The sequence below is a fragment of the Neopelma chrysocephalum genome, unplaced genomic scaffold (assembly GCF_003984885.1).
Source record: "Neopelma chrysocephalum unplaced genomic scaffold, ASM398488v2 Primary Assembly neopelma1_96845, whole genome shotgun sequence".
NCBI lineage: Eukaryota > Metazoa > Chordata > Aves > Passeriformes > Pipridae > Neopelma > Neopelma chrysocephalum.
In genome coordinates, this window is record NW_020925488.1 from 624848 (window position 1) to 646021 (window position 21174).

The window sequence follows — 21174 nt, forward strand, 5'->3', positions numbered from 1 at the left end:
GGAAATCCATGCGGTTAACACAGTGTGTCACAGAATATCAAAACATACCACAGGATTTCCGGCCAAAATGTCAAGTAGGGTCTCATGAAAATATCTGACACCGGAATTACCCTCTGCCAAAGCTCAGTGGAATCGCACTGTGGCTGGACAGTAAGAGCCTGTTATTTGCAATCGACTCAGAACTGCTCTGTTAGCACTGGGATTTGGGCTGCTGAGCTCTGTCCAAGTACATTTCATAAACCTGGGTTTAGCTTCTTGCTCCACTGGCATTTTCTGCAGAGCAGTCTAGATTCTGCAGCCAGCCCCATGCCCTTTGGCACTTCACGTTTTGAACAAAGAAATGGTTTAAATATTTCAAAATATGCTTAAAAGGTGCTGCACGTAACAAATGTAAGTGACCAGGGACCCAGCATCTTCAGCTTTGTGGAAGCTGTGACTAGCTGATTAAAAAAACCTTGACTGATTTGAAAACCCCTAGCTGATTTAAAAACCCCAGTCTAAATCGATATGAGTTTTGGAGTTAAATGCTTGAGAAGAGGAAAGTGACATTGAATGATAACATGGCACACACAAGTGCTTGCTACAAGCTGACCATCATGGGAGTTGCATATTTATATTGTAAATAACTCCTTTTATACCAGCATTTGAAAAGTGACATTTCTGATCTGAGCTGTTACCGGGGCTCACCCAGGACTTGGAAACAGAAAGGAAGGGAAGGAGAGCACAGGATAGGCATGGTGCCAGCATGACAGAGCAGGCAGCAAAACACACCCCAGTACTGTAACTACTGCTGCACTTGCCCAGAGGTTCTGGTGGTACCCAGGAGGGGTAGGAGCCAGAGGAGGGACTCAGCTCCTGGATGGCTTTGGGGCTGCCGCTGCTGGAACCACCTGTGCTAAACAAAAGGAATGGCAAATAAACCACCATGCTATTTGCATTGTGTCTGAGTTTAATTCCCAATTCCTGCTACCTGAGCTGGGTTTGGAAAGGAACCTGTTTCTTTTGATTATCCCTTTTGTATCTTTTGAAAAAAAATCGATGCGTTAAAGAGGTACAATTAGCGATGCAGTGGTGAGAAAAAATTTAGATTACTTGTTTCAGAAAATTTCTCAGAATTATTTGTTTTTCCCTCAGGTTGTTACTGCCATCCCTCCTGACCACCCACCACCAGCAATATTATTGGGGATTTTTTTTTTTAAGAAAAAAGGTTACTGTCAGGGTATGAAATCTGGCGTTGAAGGACGGTTTTACTTCTTGAACTGTAAGAGAGTTAAGTTGAGACAGTCAGAACACAGTCAGCAGCTTTGCCTGTCAGTTCTCTGCAATAGCAGGAGCCCGGGTGTCTAGCACCAGGCAGGGAAAGGACACAGTACCACCTACTGCTGCGTGGAGGCTGTTGGGCTGGAGGCATCTCGGTGCTGCTGGTTGAGGTCCTGGCACAACCAACTTGCAATCCTCATTCTACCAGAGGCCAGCGATGCTGTGTGCTAAGAGGAATTACATTCTGTGAGCATCTTCGGTTCTCAGTTGTAAAATGTATCCTCAGGAAACAGAAGAGTTGTAGGTGTTGGTGGAGACTAACTGGGGGCAGATTTTGGGAGGCAAATCTTGTGTCATCTCAATCCCTGTGAAATTTCTGAGGTGGATTTCTCTGGGAGCCCAGGAGCAGAGCTAAGGAGATCTAGACCCTTCCCACCCTGGAGCTGGTTAGTTTGACATTTGTATTTCTTTGTATCAGTCGAGGTCCATCCTCCCAATCTGATGAAGCAAAACCTTTGGGTAAAGCAAGAATGGCTGTCATAGTCCGTTGCTGAGGATGGCGATTCCAAGCCCAGTTGGTAGTGAGTGAAACCAACTGTGTCCCTATGTCTTGACACAAACTTTGCTGGTCTGCAGTCTCAATGCAGGATGTCTTGTCTGGCGTGAAGAGAAATGTCTAAGATTATATGAGACTTCTACAGTCAGACCTTGGCATCCCTTCAGTCTTCTCTCACAGTGTGGGAAACTGCTTGTTCTCTGTCTTCATCTCTCTCTAGCTTTGGCAGGCTCCAAGGTGACAGGGAGAGGCAAAAAGATGCTTCAATTCATAGCATGCTTTCCTATAGGTTCTTGAGAACCTACATGATGAATCTTGCCCCATATGTGGTAACTCATTTGCAAGGCTTCTGCCTGATCAGGACAGCCCTGATGTAAACTTGGCCAGAGGAGCCAAGGCAGCAAGAGTCAAAGGCACAGAGCAAGGAGTTTACACTCAAAATCCCGGTCCTTGGAAAACATGCTGATGAGATTCATGCTGATTGCCCCCCTTTGCAGTATGAGTAGTCATCACTCACATGATTCTTCCTTCCCTCTGCTCCTCAACAAGGTCCAGAGGCCAGTTATAAAATGTTCCTGTCCCCGATCCCATTCCGATGGCTCCCGATGCAACACCACATTCCTTCTGTCCGCGGTCCAAGCTCCTCTGGCTCGGGGGACGGGAATCCGGAAGGCTGATGCGTGCCTGTGTTTATTTTTTACACACTCTTGCTGTTTTATGGTGTTTTTTGTGGTTGAGGGGTCAGCTGGGAGCAAAAATAATTTGCCTGCCTTGGGAAAAGAAATGTGTCCATTAGCTTTCTTGGCTGCAGTTGGAAATGCTCTGCTCCTCCCTCCTCCCTGCTGGAGAGGCAGAGCATCTCCAAATAGCCCCAGGGAGAGTGGAGTGCTTACTGCATCCAAATTGTGTCTGGCAGGATCAGGCACCACCTCTGGGTTATGCTGCCTGAGCAGTTCTTGGTGGGTCACCAGCTGCCACAAGCCTGGGAACACTGCGCTTGGAAATTGGTAGGAAAGATGCTGCTACCTAATAACGAAGGATTCTACCCCAAAAGTGGTGTCTGTATTTTTAGGGATTGAGCTGAGAGGGGTTCTTGTGTCCTCTGGAAATCAAACCAGCAGTGTCCATGCTCCATCTCTGAAGGCTTCACTCATTTTGTCTCTCTTCTATGCCCAGTTTTGCTGGTCGTGCCTCATAGTGTGCACTGATCACCAGAGGACAGCCTGGAGCTCCTCTCTGTTTTTAGTGAATTGAAATCTCACGCTCCTTTCCAGGCAGAGCTTCCAGACTATTTCAGCCACTCCATTCCTCTTGCCAGCATGACTGGTACCAGTTCCTGTTGCTGTGCATGGAGACCACACAGGCATCACAGCTCAGAGGAGACCCACGATCTGCTCTGCTGCATTCAGCACCTAGAAGGTCACTGTGAAAGAGACATTTGTCCCATCAAGGCCCACACATCTCCTGAGTCACCTTTTACAGGATGCAGAGCATCCCATGACCTTGTATTTCAAAAGGCATCTTCTGACCCTACAAGAAACCTGAGTCCAACAGCAGGGCTTGGCTTTGGAACTTCACAGACTCTGCAGATCGATGTCTATGTTTGCCTGGCAGCCAGAGGGAAAAAAAAAGGAAGAACCAAGGTCCTTCTGCAACCTCAGCATGGGGCAAAGGCGATGCACTTCTGAGCTGAGCCCTGAAAGGAAGTTACTCCAAGCCAGCTACTCCCAGCCAAGGGTGTCTTTCTGATCTGATACTGACCTGTTGTATCACATCCTTTGTCCTTGTTTCCTACCTTTAAGACTTCTTGGATAATCACCAGGCAGAGGAGTGGCTAAGCTGGAAAATGGCAGGGGATGGAGAGACAAGTTGTGTGAAGAAGTCAGAGCAGAGATAAAAGATGAATTGTCCCCATGACATGACCTAGCTCTTTCTCTGTGGCTTCAAAAAATGTGCTGACAGCTGCTCTACCACCTCCACCCTCTTTTCCCTTATCAGAGTGAACTTCATGTCACTGGATGGTCCAGTGTGACAGCCTTGGAGAATGAAATCCTCTATCTTGGCCTGTAGAGTACGGGGATGGACAACAGCTTCCCATATGGAGATTCTTCAGCCATGCCAAGGAAGGGGGAAATGGACATGAAAGGGCTGTGAATATGAGTCCAGGCTGTGTTCAATGGTGGGAAGGTATGGAGACTTGTAACAGGTTGCCCAGAGAAACTGTGAATGCCCCATCCCTGGAAATGTTCAAGGCCAAGTTGGATGGGGCTCTAAGCAACCTGGTCAAGCAGAAGGTGTCCCCACACATAGCTGGGCATTTGGAATGAGATGACCTTTAAGATCCCTTAAAGCCAAACTGTTCTATGATTCTGTGATTTTATGTGTAGGGCCCACTGCAAGCTGAGGTGTTTTTGCAAAGCAATCTTGTCTCCTGTGGGAGCAAACCTAGACCTAACTGAGCTCTTCCACAGGTCTAAGGATGGTATCTAATGTGCATACAATCTAGATGACAGCTCAGGTGTCAGGGGTGTAAATGCTATAAAGAAGCAGGGATGGGATTGGGAAGCAGAGGGTCATCATGGGACATCTTCCCAAAACCGAGATGTTTTACTGCTGCCAGTTTGCTCACACACACCGCCCAGCAAGGCAGAAGTTTCACTGTGGGCCTCTCAGCACTCCAAGGAGGATGTCTGAGCAGCCACATCTGCCTCTGTCAACAGTGACGCTCATGGAGATGATGGATGTGACACTGAACACCTTGAGTGTACTTCTGATTCAAGAAGTTTGGGGGTTTACATGTATCACAGAGAGGAAATGATCCTTCAGTAATTAATCAAGTTAGTGATTAATACATTTTTACCTCAGCTGAAATTTAGCAACATTATTTCTCAGACACAGCTGGAGGGAAGGAAAATAATAAATCCTGAGTGGCAGGGGGAGTGAGCACAGAGAAAATTTGTTCATTGTCCTTTCCAGCACAAGTACTGGGTGCAATGAGTGAAATTAGCAGGTGTCTAATTCAAAACAAGCAAATAGTGCAGCTTGGGACTCCTTGTTGTGGGATGCTGCCGGTGATAAAGACTTTAATGGTTTCAAAAATGTGGCTGGAGACAACAATGGAAGCCACATTTATGGCAGAAAGTCCCAAGATGCAAGACACAAGGCGGGGAGAAATGTTGATTAGATATGCTGGCTCATGCTCCTGCTCCGCTCTTGGCATCTGCTGTTGGCTACTCTTGGTTGCTGAGCTAAGGGGACCTCTGGGATAATCAGACAAACCTGCTTTCATGCAGCAGCTGATTGCAAGCTTGGTTAAATTCCAAGTGTCCGGCTGCCTCATCCCCAACCTGAGCTGTGTGGGCAGCTCAAGTAGTTCCAGCCCTGATGCTGCTGCTGAGCAACTCCCAGCTTTCTGCATCCCTTGGGTGTCTCTGTGTGATCATCTGCTGTAGCAAAGGCTGCAGCAAAGACAATCTTGTTTGTAAAATGAAACGAGTCGAAGAAGATTTGTCATTTGCATCACTGTGACTAAACAATATCCTTTATTTAAGAAAATAATAAAGTAAAATTAAATCATTACTAGCACCGTTTCTTCAAACTTGTAGAGATAAACATGTAGGCAGAGCTTTGCTTCATAATCTTACAGCCTCCCTTCTGCAGCAGGCGATAAAGCAGGAATAACAAACTACCTGGAACTGGCTACACACCAGCCACCACTCCGTCAGCACAGATAGGAGTTAATTATTTCTGATCAGCCAGCTTTGCCAAAATACGGGGCAATGATTTTAAGGCTCTTCTTGTTAAGCAACAGTGACAAAAAAAGGAGGATATTAGGATTATTGTCTGCCTCTTTCATAAAGAGTAACAAGGATGGTTGGAGCAGAGCAATTAAGGAAGAAGGGATTTCATCTCCAGCAACTGAGTTAATGAAATAAGAGATAGGTCTATGAGAGGGATTCTTGAAAATAGGGAGGATAATGTGGTTCATCACGGGGAGGATATCTGAATAACAAAGACTTCAGTCCCTTATTGTAGTACAAGGAGGGAGATGCACAGTGGTGAGAGAAACACATGCTCAGACCTTGAGCTGAGCATATCCTGCAGGGAATTGTCCCAGTGTGAGGGCTACCACCACCAACTTTTCCCTTCATGTCTTTCATATCATACATTGTCATGTCCCTCCAGTGCCTGTGGTCTTTTTTAGGAGCCCTCGAAGATTCCTCTTCTGCTGGAGGGTTTTGCCACAAGAGATGGTCTTTGGACTTCACAGGATTTTCTGTGTGGAGATGGGGTGAGGAATGCGCTGGGGTTCATCTTTCAACAGATATGTCCTGAACCAAACTTGGGAGACCTGGTCCCGAGCCCACATTGACACCTCAGCACTTGGAATGAATGCATCCATTCCTTTGCTGCCCCATGACCAAGTCCTGAGGCAGAATATCTTCTCCATACTTTTTTCACTGTAATGATCAAAGCAGATCTGTATACACCAATATCATACTGATGCAGGACTGTAGACAGGATCCTAAAACTATTTTTCTACACAGCTATCTTCCATAACAGGAATTTCTCTCTTTACACTAAGATTCTTTCCCTATTTTAACCACATCTCTATTAGCAATGTGATTTTTACCAGTTAAAACTATTCCACTAAAAGCCTTGATTTATGGTTTTGGAGTTATTCCTCTTCACAGATGGAAATGGTTATACAGGCATAAGGCACCTTTATCCTGAGATAACCAAATCCATGCAAAGGCAGGTTGCACTGCTTTTAACAATACCAGCACTGTTAGAGAGCTAGCTATCACTTGCTAAATGCAGAAAAGCCCTGTGTTACAAATTCCTTTTAAGACTGCTGTTTTTTATAAAAGTGCTGCTCCATTCTTCTCTAAGACTAATGAAATACGATACAGGAAATCAACATGGCATCGGATATTTATTAGAAATGTAACCCAAACCTGAGAAACATCTCAATGCAATAAAAATACAGATTTGCAAAGACAACAGAACATGACCAAATGCATCATGAGAAATAAATCAGAGACTACCTTTGGTTTATATTTGAAAAGATGACTGCTCTTTATTCACTTTAATCATAAATTCCTCAAAATGAGACTTTATTTATACCAGGAGCAAGCTGCCAAGGGCTATATTGCATTAACCTTCAACGGATTTCTTCAGATATGATGGGCTAGGTTTCTTGGCTGGATGCAAACTGCCAGACTCATTACAGGATGTCTGGACAGGTTGCAGTGAGGGGTTATGCAACCTGAACTGTCACCTGCCCCTTCTGGATATGCAATCCAAGACACCACAGAAGCAGGAGACCTCAACTTTTGTCCTAGTGACGGTGGTGCTGCAAAAAGAAATACAGACATGTCCAGCTAATTATTTATAACCCAGTTCACAAAGGTCCTTGTGTCAGTCGTGGATTTATGGGAAGCCACACATATACATACTCGCAGGCGTGTTACATCTGCCCTGGGACTGTGCCAATCCCACATTACCTATTAAGCAGCCACCAATGGTGTTTATCATTTAAGACGGCAAAGCTTTATCATCCCCCAATACTATCACTGCTTTGCAGCTTCATTTGTGTGGTACTGTGTGATCTGCTCTGTGTATGGGGGCCTCTGAACTCCTTTATTGTGGACTGGGACATCCCTGTCCAAGGCATTTTATATGCACTTCGCAGATTTGGACCATCCTCAGAGTTTTCTTCGCTCCCACTGGGAAACTGGGATAACCAAATGCAATCCATGGGTGCTGTTTGCTCTTTCTTGACAAGCAGCTGTGTTTGTTTTTTTTTGTCTCCTGCTCTGTGTGAGGGCAGGCCACACTTCTGGTTAGCTTGGGTTAGCAGGATAGGCATATACACAGAATGGTCATAGGAGCCACTGCAAACTCAGGGACCAGTGTCCTAAGTAAGGGCCATAGGACTAAATTCAGTGGCTGATGTCCAGTTGGACTCATTGGCTTTCAAAAGGGTTTTGTGACTGTTGGATCAATACCCCTTTGAAGATACTGGCTGTGGATCTACATACAGTGATGGATGTCCCTTGCCAGGCAAGGAGAAACCTGTGTGACTGTTTCAGTCTGTCAGTCTCAGGCAAAGAGAACACCCCTGGGGCTTAGCAGCCGTCTCAAGATGCTGAAACATCTCTTCAATCATAGAATCATAGAATCATTAAGATTGGAAAAGATCTCTTAGATGATCAAGTCCAGCCATTAGCCAGCACTGCCAAGTCCAGTCTGTCCTCACTGACATCCTCACAGCCATACACGGACCTCTGCCATGCATGATCCAGCATGCTCCCCAGAGCGGATAAATACCACCCCATGGATGAAGTAGCCCACGAAGCTGCATGTCACTGCTCAGCCCTTGCAGTGCTGTTACAGCTCATTAAGGCACTTCTGGTGTCAAGGCTCTAGGAGCAAAGATGGGGTGAACAGCCCTTTCTTGAGCATGAAAATGTGATTAGGACTGTGCAAATTGTGCCTTAGAGGTACTGGGATGCTAAGAGAACACATACCATCAGTCTGGCACCGTGTCTGCTGTCAACCTTGATCAGCCTCTCCAGAGGCCCCTTAGCAGTGAAGGCAGATATGAGTTTCCATGAAGAGCTGACTCAATTTGGAAACCCTCACTCACCTGATGCTCTGAGATCTCCATGACCTAAAAGGTAGGAGGCAGCTCCTGGTTTGGGAAAAGTGGGTGCTGAGCTTAGAGGGACCCATCCCTTGAAGAGCTTCCCTGTGAAAATAACAACCTCATAGACTTTGACCATGACAGGAAGGAGCAGAACTAGTATCTAAGCCATGTCCCGAGGTGGACACAGTAGGGAAATGCAGCGCACTCCTCTGGGCTCCCACATGAAGCTTTCGATGCTCTGAAGAGACTGTTATGCTCACACCAGGGCCAGACAACCATGCAAGAGGGTTTGGGAAGTTGGCTCCCACCAGCTCCAGGAGGAAAACCTTTCAGGGAGTTGTTCTCTCACTTCATCTTTGGGATCTGTGACATCCCCAGCAAATGTTAGTTTAGCTTCCCATCAGACACCGGCTGCTATCTATGACTCTCCTGGGCCATTTGCTGTTACAGTGTAAAAGCCTTCAGCACAGTAGGCTTTGGTGTTGTTCCTGATGCTGTGGTTTCTCCTGTAAGCACATCAGGTTTCCCAGCATGGGTACCAATGTCTATAAAAAACCAACGTGAAGCCTCATTATCCAGCAGGTTAAGGGTCTCCTGAGCTCTCTGTCCGATATATAATCTCTGCTCCACAGCATCTGCTCTTTATCTGTCTCAGTTACTTGTGCTTGGCAAGTGGACTGATCCTGCAGCTGGGAGTGCTCAGATATACACCTGTAAGCTTAGCTGGCTATTACAGGTTTTTTTTTTGGCGAGTAATATTTATTTATATATTTTTTAAAAAATGCTGGTAGGCCAAAAGCACCCCATTACAATACAAATTTGTATGGTAGCTGTTGTTCATACCCATAATGCTTGATAGTTCTTACTTCACAGAACTCTCAGGCTTGTATAGATTAGAGAGATAAACAGCAGTGGAAGAAAACAGTTGAGGCCTGCAAAAGGGACCTGCCGAGAGAGTGAAGTTCCCTACGTTCCTCTTAGCCATGAGATAATGCTGAGGTTATGCTTCTTCCTAACCCATCTCCTTGCTCTGCCTTGGGATACCTCTGCTGGCAGAGTAATAGAAGCAGTGCTTGGGTAAGAGCCTGGTGTGTTGGCGTGCAGGTCACAGAGGAAAACCCCTCAGCTTTCTCCTGCAAGCTCCTTCAGGATTAATCTCAAGCAACCTAAACTTTATCAGTGGTTCTAAACGTGCTCCAGCTGAAGAGAAGGGGGCAGAAGTTCTCATCACTCTCATCAAGTCTGCACCCACTCATCCTCAATGGCAAAATCTGGCCAAGTATATTTGGCCTTTGGGTCTAACTCGCTAAGTTTCTGCCTTGTCTTGATCAACCTGGACACATTTAAAAGGCCTTGTCACTTCTTAAACCTTGCACTATTTAATAGGAGTAGATGTGCGTGTCACAGCTCTGTTTCTGTTCACAGCCACACAGATTCACCTCCTGGTGGCTTCTTCCTTCCCGAGGAGCCCAGCCCACCTTCCTGCAAAGTTTCTTGGAAACTTGGAAGTGGCTTCTTTCTCAAAAGCTTGATTCTCCTCCCCAGAAGATTTATTTAGGCTTGTTCCTTCATGTCACCAACCAGTCATTTGTATGTCAGAGTGCGATACGTCTGTATTGAACCATGATGTCTGTTTTGTACCTGTACTGAAAGACTGGCACTGTAGCAACATTTGTTTGAACTTGCCTGCAGGGAGCCTGTTACACTGGAAGACGGCAAAGCTTCAGTCTGGGGCTGTTGGCTTTGATTTGGCTCTGAATTGCTGGCTCATCTCCAGTAGCTTAATGGTAGTCCTGCAAAGGTATCAAAGCATGGAAAAGGGGGAGGGAACAGAGGCTCTGTTTACTAGTGGTTCTCTGATCCATGCAGGGACTGAATGCCTGCAAACTAAGAGCTCGCAGGCCAGCCAGCCTTAGGCAGTGCTGACCCCAAGCAATATTTCAGCTCAGACCAGAATAACAACGGTTTTGTTACAGAGCAAGCTCCACATGCAGAGCACAGCATTACTCCTCAGATTACATATATGTAGCAGGAATTTCCCAGAGGCTGGTGCTGGCTGGAGGTCACCCCCCACATCAACACATCCACAGGGGTAGAAGTTTGCAGCCCATACTTAGTACGTGCTTTTAAGGACTCAACTGGAAGGTCAGTATATACAAGGTCATTCAAGGTCTCTGCCGCCTCTCCAAAAGAAGGATGCACTCTATCACCTGCAGTATGAGAAATATGTCTTGGCACAGATCTGCTGCAGAAAAGCTACTGCATGACAGGGAACAGTGGGATGTCCCAGGAGTATGGGTGCTGTCAGCTGTAGTGTTGGATATTAGAAAAAACTTCCTCACTGAAAGAGTTGTTAAGCATTGAAGCAGGCAGCTCAGGGAAGTGGTGATGTCACCATCCCTCAAAGTGTATGAAAAACAAGTAGATGTAGCAGTTTGTGTTATGGGTTTGTGGGAATGGTGGTATTTGCTCCAAGGGTTGACCTTGAGGGCCTTTTCCAGCCATAATGATTCTATGAACTGTGGCTTAGGGTAGATACTGTGCATGGCTTGCTGCCACACCAATAAACCTTCTATCTCAAAGAATTGAGGTGGGATCAAGTGTTGCTCATGACTGAGATCCCTCAATGCATGCTTTTGGGGTACATGTGTAACACTGATGTTGTGCTTGGTGTCTTCTCTCAGGGACACTCAGCTGCTAGGTCACTGAAGCTGACTGCACACACACACAGGTGAGTGCAAATGAGAGGCAAATTTTAATTCATAGAATCATGGAATCGTAGAACAGTGTGGGTTGGAAGGGACCTTAAAGACCATCTAGTTCCAGACCCTCTGCGATGGGTAGGGATACCTTGCACTAGACCAGGTTTCTCAGGGCTCCTTCCAATGTGGCCTTGAACACTTTCAGGGATGGGGCATCTACCACTTCCCTGGGAAACTTGTTCCAGTGTCTCACCACACTCACAGTAAAGAATTTTTTCCTTATACCTAATCTAAACCTACTCTCTCTCAGTTTGAAGCCATTTCTTCTTGTTCTGTCACTACAAAGTCTTGTAATTAGCCCCTCTCCTTATAGGCTTCCTTCAGGTGCTGGAAAGCTGCTATTTAGTCACCCCTAAACCTTCTCTTTTCCAAGCTGAACAAACCCAGTTCTCTCAGCCTTTTCTCACAGGAGAAGTGTTCCAGCCCTCCAATCATCTCGGTGACTTCCGCTAGACTCATTCCAACAGGTCAATGTCTTTCCTGTGCTGGGGACCTCAGAGCTGGATGCAGTGCTCCAAGTGGGTCTCACCAGAGCAGAGCAGAAGGGCAGAATCCCCTCCCTCACCTGCTGCCCACCCTGCTTTGGATGCAGCCCAGGACTGGATTGGTTTCTGGGCTGTGAGTGCACATGGCCGGGTCATGTCCAACCTCTCACCCACCAGCACCCACAAGTCCTTCTCAGCAGGGCTGCTCTTGATCTGTTCATCCCCTAGCCCGTGTTGGTACTGGGGGTTGCCCTGACCCAAGTGCAGCACCTTGCACTTGGTCTTATTAAATTTCATGAGATTCCTGTGAGTCCACTTCCTGAGCTTGTCCAGGTCCCTCTGGATGGCATCCCATCCTTCAGGCGTGGCAACCACACCACTCAGCTTGGTGTCATCTGCAAATTTGCTGAGGATTCCTTCGTCTATGTCAAATAACTAGTTACTAAATAACACCAGTTGCCAATATGAACCTCTGAGGAACACTACTTGTCACTGATGTCCATTGGGACTCTGAGCCACTGACCACCACCCTTGAAATTGCAGTGTCCTCCATCACTGTGTGATGGGGTCAGGTAGGAGAGCTCCTGTAGCATGTGGGAGTCCTTAGAGGATTAGTGTGTGCTGGCATGTTCATCCAAACCCAAACAGAGTGGGGAATTTTGTTCTTGCTTAGTATCCTCCCTCTGGAGCAAAGCTCCACATCTCCACTCCCCAGGACAGTAATTAATAGCATAGCTGATCAACCTCTGGGTCTGCATGTCAGACCTAACTGACATCCCAGAGTAGGGGACGTTTTGCAAAGGAGATATGTCTGCCAAATAACAACCTTTCAAGAAATTATTCTTTGATTATTTTTTATACAGCTTCCTGTATCTTGTGACACCGAGTTAGAAAGTGGGAATTAATGTTGTGCCATTCAGCTTTTTTCCCTTTCAGCACTGATTTTTTTTGTTGGTTTTCTCCTGTCTTGACAGGTTTATTTCTCATATGTGTTTGTGATTGACTTTAGTACCAGGAAAAGAAGCCAGACTGACAACAAACCCCAAGGAACCACAGTCTCTTGCTTTGCAGAAGTCACAGCAGCAAAGGTGAACCCACCTGGACTGGGTGCTCCCTATTGAAACAGTAGTACCAGTGCCTGGGGCTTGTATGGGGCTGTAACGAGCAAAATTAAAAACAAAAACAAAAAACAAAAAAAACCCCAAATAAATCATACACCATGATCAAAGCACAAAGCAAACTGCTCTGAGAGGAAGGGAGCAGGATGGCTTACCCCAGCCTGGCTGCATTAGTGGCTAATCCTTGAAAAGCCCCAGGCTGGGGTCGATAAGCAAATGTTATTCCCCGGGAGTGCAGCAGGGAAATCGAACCTTCGTGACTCATTTAGCCCTCGGCCTCACTGCTGAGACTGCAGGTTGCAGGGATTTCTGTGATGGAAGTGCTTCAGCGGAGCATTGCAAGCAGGGGTTTCTGAAGTGAGGCACTTAAATGCAGGCTTGTTCTCCCAGGTAAATGGTCTGATTGGAACCAAGGGGAGCCACAGTTGCAAATTGCTATTCGGCTTTGCCTCATGCAGGCTGGATGTTGTGCAGCTAATGAAGCAGGACTTGCATGAGCAAGGATAAAATCCAACTTTGTGCCAATCACCCCCTCAGTACAACCCTCCACAGTACACCCCTGAGACAGACTGACCCCATCCACTGGAGTGTCCCCTCCCATCATGGCCTGGAGAGCCCATGACACTGGTACCCAGTGGGAACAGGGGGCTCTGTGTGCAGTCCCTCTCCTGACACAGCTGGATCCACGGGGCTGTTGGAGACAGCATTGTGCAGCCAAAATAAATGGTGCTCATGTCAATACAGAAAACTTTCCAGCTGAGTCGGGGAGCCCCAGGAGGGAATCGAATTGCTCAGCAATGTTGGAGCTTTGGCTAACTCCTTCCCACTCACCCTCTCCCACTGGGCTCACACACGGGCAGAGTTCAAGCTGTCCCATGCAGCATTCACCTGGGAATTTCCTGACTCTTCAACTGCAACCTTTACATATATGACACATTAGGATTTTTTAAAAGCTACTAGTGCTACAGGAAAGACACTACCTTACCAGACTACCAACTGCAGGTTCTAAACCCACGTGGACATTTTGTTGGGCTTATACAGGATGTCACTCGGGCAAATGGGGCATGATGCTGGGGCTCCTTATGCCTGGGACTGCAGAGGTTTCTCTGTGCTGGTGGCATGTGAGGGTATTTCAGAGACAGCCATGAGGTGCAGGACAGTGGAAAACGACTTTGGGTACATGATGGAGGTGTCTGCAAATGAATAACATGCTTTGCACCAGAGCTGTGCTTCCTGAACCAGGGAAAGTGAGGATGGTTTGTGCATTCATTGGTCATGCGTGGTTACACCATGTATTTGTGTTTACTTGCATGTACTCATAGGCATAATGCTGTGGTGTAATTATGGTAAGTCTGCAGTATATTGAATGTGCTTATACAGGTTATGAGAGTGAGTGTGTGTGTATGTGTGTGCACGCACGCGTGTGTGTGTGTGCGCAGCTACATTCTGCCTGAAAGTGCAACAACTGTGCTAATGAATGTGACTTGTCTGTTCTTGGTCAGTTCACAGGCACTGTCTCTGTGTATACAAGTGTAATAGCTGTTTCTGTATGCTTGGGGTGAGTGTGTGTGTGCGTGTGCGTTTGTGTGTATTCCTGGGGTGTACAGGCATCCTGCCGTGTGTGCCCGCTGACCCAGCAAATTAGTGTTTGCATATGTAATACCCTGTGCACTCAAGTGAATCAACCTCCCTTTCCCTGCACTGTGTATGATTCCCTGTGGGCTGTTCATGACTCCTCCCATCTCCCTCTCATTTCCAACCACCGCTGCTCTGTGCCTGAATGAGGAACATGGAGTGAAGCGTGTCAGTGCCCAGCAGTGTTCTGGCCCTGAAAAAGCAGAAGTTTGCTGGTCACTGGAAGAGCCCTGTGTTGCTCTTTGTTTGTGCCAGCTGCAGCGACAGTGACTGCCTGTTGTACAGGATGCAGCCCAGGGTGTTTGGGTCTCAGCTGGAGACTCCATTACCCGGCCAGGCAGCATCACCCAGCATACCCCTTGGGCTCAGCTCCAGACTTGGATTGCAAAGATTTCTGTTCCTACCATGTGCAGTGGAGGAAGAGCTCCACTGCTCAGGCAGGCTTGTGTCTGTAATGTCCCAGCTTTGGGTTAATTAAATAACAGTCCTCCATAACAACATACAGACCTGATTCTGCTCGCACTAGTTGCTCATGTAAATCCCACCACGGGCTGTTGGTTCCTTGTGGCAGATTGGACCCAGGTGACTACAAGCATTCAGTATTCAGAAGCTTCTAGGAGTCACTGACAATGAACTAAGCCATGGTGTGATCTCTGCTCTGAGTCTGACCCTCAGGCCAGGTCAGCTCAGGTACTTCCTGATGGAAGGAGACAGTCCTGTGCACAAAAGTATCTGCTGTGACAAAATCATCTGAGGGAGAGGACTACCAGTAATAACACTGCTCCCAGACTAAAGGCAGTTATTTTAGGAAGGCAACCTTTCTCCATCTACTGCAGAAGTTAAATACTAAGAAGTGATAGAGTTAGGAGTGACAAGTAAGTATTCGTTCCTGCCACAATGCAGGATTGTGTTCATTCCTGTCACAAGGCAGGATTGTCTTCATCCTAGACAGGTGTGTGTTTAACCTCCTTGCAGATGCCTCAAGAAATAAAGACTTCACCTCTGCCCCACACAGCTTATCCTTGCATTTCATTATTCCCAGTCTTAGAGGTATCCTAATATCTAATCTGAACCTCCTTCCTAGACCAGAACTTCTTGTCCCATTCTCAGTGTCGATGGAGAATTCCTTTCTGATTTAAAGCAGCTTTTTAAACATTTAAAAGCTGTGCTCATGTCTTGGGCTTCTCTTTTCAGGAATAAAAAATCTGTGTGTCTTTGATCTTTTTTTACATTGTTTTCACTGCTCTTCTCTGGACAGCTGCCAAAAGTCCATCCATCTCCTGAAATATTGCACACACCTTGGACATGGTGTTCCTCCTATCTGGAAATCCCAGTTTCTCAACCATTGCATCTGTTTTGAATTCAGGTCATGTTCACGGCAGTTGAGGTTTGCAGAAATGACTGGTAGAGGTGAGCAGGGAAATGTCCTGTCAGGATTCTTGAGTCGAATCTATGGCACGTGAGCGCTTTTCTTCTCCCAGTACAGGACAAGAGCTCAACAAATGGAAACCACTCAAGAGGTGCACTGCCAGCTGTTGAATTTCATTCCCTGTTAACCAACATGTTCATGGCAAGCTTGGTATCCTGTCTGGCATGTCCCCATCCTTTCCAGCAGACAGAGGGGCACTGCTCTTCTCCATCCCCAGGTTCCTGCATGGGGAAGTCACCCATGGCCTCAGCAGGCTTTGGGACTGTATGGCAAGCTGTCAGTCAGTCAGCAAACTCAGGTGAGAGCGAAAATCCAGTATCAGGTGGGTATTTTGAAACATTTGACTTACTGCTCCAGGAAAGAGATCTGAGATGTCACGATGAGAAGAAGTCAAAGATGTGATTTTCAAGGAATGCACACTCACTGTTTACTGCAAGACCCATTTTCATAATACATCATTGGCAGGAGATTCCAGAAGCCACATAATCCTTCTTAAATACAGAAAGGTGGTGTCTGTACTGTTTTCTTTTGAAGTGTGAACCATGGGAAAGTCCCGATTCACAGTCTCCAGCCAGGCCAGAAGAGCTACAGTAATGTCACAGCCTGGAACCTTCCTGGTGCATCACTTACCCACAGGGTGCATCTTCTCCATGGGAAATGGGGTGACCTTGCTACAGCAATTTTGGGAGCTCTTTCCCATTCACTAGCAGGTGTTTCAATGTGATGTTTTTTTTAATGGGAACAAACAAACTACACTGAGAACTGCAAAGCCAACTAAGCCCTTTATGAATAAGGCATTGCCCTGGGTTTTGGTTTTTTGTTTGGTTTGGTTTGGTGGTTGTTGTTGTTGTTTTATTTTTTTTTGTTCCTCTCATTCATGAAAAAGAGAAGAGAAGAAAGTGAATGAATGAAAATCCATTAAATCTAACTGGTGGCTTAAATGTTTATACCATGTCTAACTGCCTGATCCTGCCATTACTTTCCCCTGCATCCTGCTGTACCTGCAATTCAAGAAAATTGCCTCCCAAATTGCCATCTTTAGTTTAAGATCCACGTACAACTAGAGTGTAAGCAGTGGATGGAAATGAAATGGACTAAAAATTTAATCCAGCCAGGATTTCCTCGCGTTTTTCAATAGTCCTTGCTGTCAAACCATAAGTCCTGCTTATTAAAGGTCATGTATATGAGAGAATGAGGCAGGGAGAATTACAGAAACTGACATCTTTAGCTATGCAAATAGATAAAAAAAAAATCTTTGCTTGCATCTACACATTTGCCTCTCTATACAGGCAGAGAGACCAATAAAAAGTTGTATTTGTTACAGTGACATGTACATGCAGAAACCTTTGGCAGAATCCTTCAACATTTAAGCTGTCCTGAGATTTGCCCTTAGAATGGGCTACAATAACTCTGTTTCACACTTTAGGGATCAGATTTCTTATCCTAATTTGACCTAACAGTCTACAGGGATTAATGAAAATTTCCATGTAGGGGTTTTTTTTGGTGTTTTCCAAGTGAAGAACTCTTCCATCCCTCCCTTCCCTAAGGACATTGTTAAAAAATACTCTTTTTGGAAATACGGTCCTAGTTATTCCTCCTTTATTAGGGATTTTCTAGCTAAACCACCACTGTCTTAGTTTCCAGTAAACTCACATCTTCACACACAGATGTACACGCTAATGTCTTGGCTGTTAAACTGGTCCTCAGATCATCTGCACTGAGTTCTCTGGTTCCCAAAGGGCAACCTCTTGCCTCTAACTCTCTTTCCCCCTTCTCTCCTTCTCTCAGCCTCCTTTCAGTAATCACTTATTTTTAGGACCATTAATTTGAAAGTTCCAAAAAAAAAAAAAAAAGAAACTGCTTATCGCTTTGCAGAGTGGTGGTGAGCCTAGGGAGAGATGAAAAATGGGGATGAAACAGAAGGAAGGAGCAAATTTGTGGAAGAATGATTCTGTGGAGAATCATTAGCTGACAATATATCATCACTGGCTCAGGTTATCCCTGGTTCACAAATTGCTGATGACTGGGACAGTAGGATTGCCTTATTCTTCCAATCTTCTCCAGTTATCTGCTGTTGGCCACCTCTGGGAGTAGGGCATGGGGTCTTTGGTCTGACCAGATGCTGTGAGAGCTGGACCCAGGGTGCCGAACCCTGCAGGGATGCCTGTGACTGCAGTCATGTCATCCACCTGCAGTCTCCTTGCTGAGGCGACCACACCAGGTCTGTGCTTCATCTCAGCATGACCTTGAGGAAATACTTCCAGATTCACAGTTCCCTGGGATCTGGATCATGTGCTGGAGCCCATTGTCTCTCTGAGGGCAGTGAGCACAGTGGGTTTCCTAGCAGTAAGTAGCATGTGTTACAACATTGGGGATGCTCTGCAGAGCTGATGGAGAGTCTGGTGTGCCAGCCACACGTGCCAACATCAACAGCAATTACCCTGTGGACAAGAGCAGGCATTGCTGAGTGAATATGCCCACCACGTTGTCCCACTTCTGCTCCCTCCCTCACTGAAAGGATGGACACAATAAATATTCATAGTGCACTTACAGGTCTATTAAAAGCTACATCTTTTTTTTTTTCTCTAAGGTAGGTTCATCTATTCTGATTATGCTAAGGGTCTACCAAATCACTCTCTCTAAATATGCCATAGCCCCAGTGACAAATGCAGCTGCTGGAGTGGGTCCTTTCTGCTGTTAATCGAATGCTTTAATGAAGTCAGCATGCTGTTCATATGCATTAAAATGCTCAGTCCCAGCCTGAAGAGGTGCGGTACCTCTCTGGCTCCTGTGCCTCTGCACCAGAGGTAAATAAAGTACTTATGACCTGTGTTGGGAAGGGAATATCTATTTGCTGCTCCTCCTCCTTCAGGCACTGCTGCCACCCTTTCTTTTTTAAGGTTTGAATGGTATTTAGTGCCTCCCCTCCCAGGATTACACAGGAAAGTATCATGGGTGCACTCTGACAGCTGTTTGCTCTCTCTCATTCCTCTTGTGTGTGACAACCTGGTGCATTGGCTCCAGCCTTCCAGCTTCCTTGGAGACCTTTTTCTTCCCAGTGATGGAAGGACACTGACCAGAGTGGGAGGAGGGGAGCGCAGTGACCCGGTGAACAGGCAGGTCCATGAACATCCAGAATCCTGCCTTGTGCATCCACAAGGTTAGTGGTGGGCTTGCAAGGGTGCAGGTAGGAGAGAGGTTTCCCTGGGGAATCCTACAATGCTTGCCTTTGGAAGGCCTTTAAGATCACTGGTGTGGTTGCTGGTGTGGTTAATAGTTTGCACACGCAAGTGAAGAAGACAGCAACAAGGGAGGTGAAGAATCAAGAGCACAGGTCCTATGAGGTGTGGCTGAGTGTATTCAACCTGAAGAAAAGGAGGCTCTAGGGGAATCTTACTGCTCACTACAACTGCCTAGAAGTAGGTTGTAGCCAGCTGGGGGCTGGTCTCTTCTCCCAGGTAACAAGCAATAGAACAAGAGGACATGATCTCAAGTTGAACCAGGGGAGGGTTAGGTTGAATATTAGGAGAAATGTCTTCACCTAAAGGGGTGTTAAGTACTGGAACAGGCTGCCCAGGGCAGTGGTAGAGTCAGCATTCCTGGAGGTTTTCAGAAGATGTGTAAATGTGGTACTTGTGGAGATGGTTTAGTGGTGGAGTTGGCAGTGCTGGGCTAATGGTTGCACTCAATGATCTTAGAGGTCTTTTCCAACTTAAATGATTCTATGATTCCAGGAATGATGGCAAGTCCATTAAGTGTTCTATCCATGGAGGCTATAAGCCACGGTTAACACAAGGGATGAGTAAAATTCCAACTTGCGACACTTAAGTCTCTGATGTACACAGGAATTTGGTATCCAGGCTCCTGTGGGAGTCCAGAGAACTATATATCCTGCCCTGACTTAGACACTGACCTTTGGTCAGCTGAATCACTCTCTACTTGGTTGTTTAAACATTATTGTCTGCTGCGTGGGTGTCTGTGTGTGAGCTGGGTGCACACATATACGTTGTGGGATTTAAATCCCATTGCACCCCTGTTACATTCACAGTATTGGCAGTAGACCAGTTTATACGTAGAAGTTTAGACCCACTTGGGACTTTGGGCTTCCTGCTGGCCCTGAAAGAAAGGTAGTTTATAGCCCCTCCACTGCATTTAGAAGCCATGTGTAGATGGCCAGGATATCTTGAAATATCTTAGGGGACATTATTTTTCCATGGGTAGGCAACCAAATGATGGGCTAATTCCCAGAGGGACCAAATTGCCATGGCATGGCTGCATGCAGTCACCTGGATTCAGGTTACTGACCCCTACAGTACGTATTTTTTATCTCCAGCTGTTAATCTCCAGGTGAAGAGCTGGAAGGGCAGTTCAAGGATGTTCAATTTCATACATTCCGGCTCGGTATGATCAACAAAAACTGCATTTTGTGTACTCTGAGTGTAGATCTTTGTGGGTGGTATGCCGACAAATAACTCCCTAGGACCAAAACAAGACCCACCAATGAATTTCACATAGGCTACAAAACAACAGCTGCAAACATCACCAGCACTCAGAGCTCAAAACAAATGCTCAAAGGAAGCAGTGAGATTGTAAGTACTTCCTATGCCCTGAGCATCTTGAATTTACTTATTTGGCATCCATTTTGGAAGAGAAAGATACAGTCCTTACTTGGAGAGCTGAGCCATGCCGTAAATTGTGTCTTGTACAACACCATGTTCCACTTGTATGAAAAGTGAATATGACCCAACTGAACAGAGACAATTTAAAGGACACTGACTGTTCTGCTCTTTCTTTTATCTGATCTATTTTTTAGAAAACTTATAATCCATCCTTTGAGCCATTTTTTTCTTTCGTCCCACTGGTCCTGCCTTTTCTCTTTCTTCTTTCCTTTTCCCTTGTTCACCTGCGTGGATGGGAACCTCATTCATTGTTCCTGGAACATGCAGACAGCTAAAAAATTGACACTGAAAGAGAAGGGCTGAGTGGATTCCCACCATAAGAGTCCAGGAATGTTCTCCTGGACAAACACACTCAAAACCCCACAGTGTTTAAGGAGTTCTCCATCAAAAAACATGAAATTTTATATATTTGTTCTGAGTTAATGCCAATAACTTACACTTGGTTAAAATAACTTTCCTGGGTCAGTATCATGTGACTGAGGACATCAGAAAACAGGTTATACATTTCTCTCCATTGTCTTCTCAGTCACATTTAGAATTAAAAAATGGAATTTATTTCCAAACTTGAATTTGACTTCAGGTTCCTGACACAGTCCTG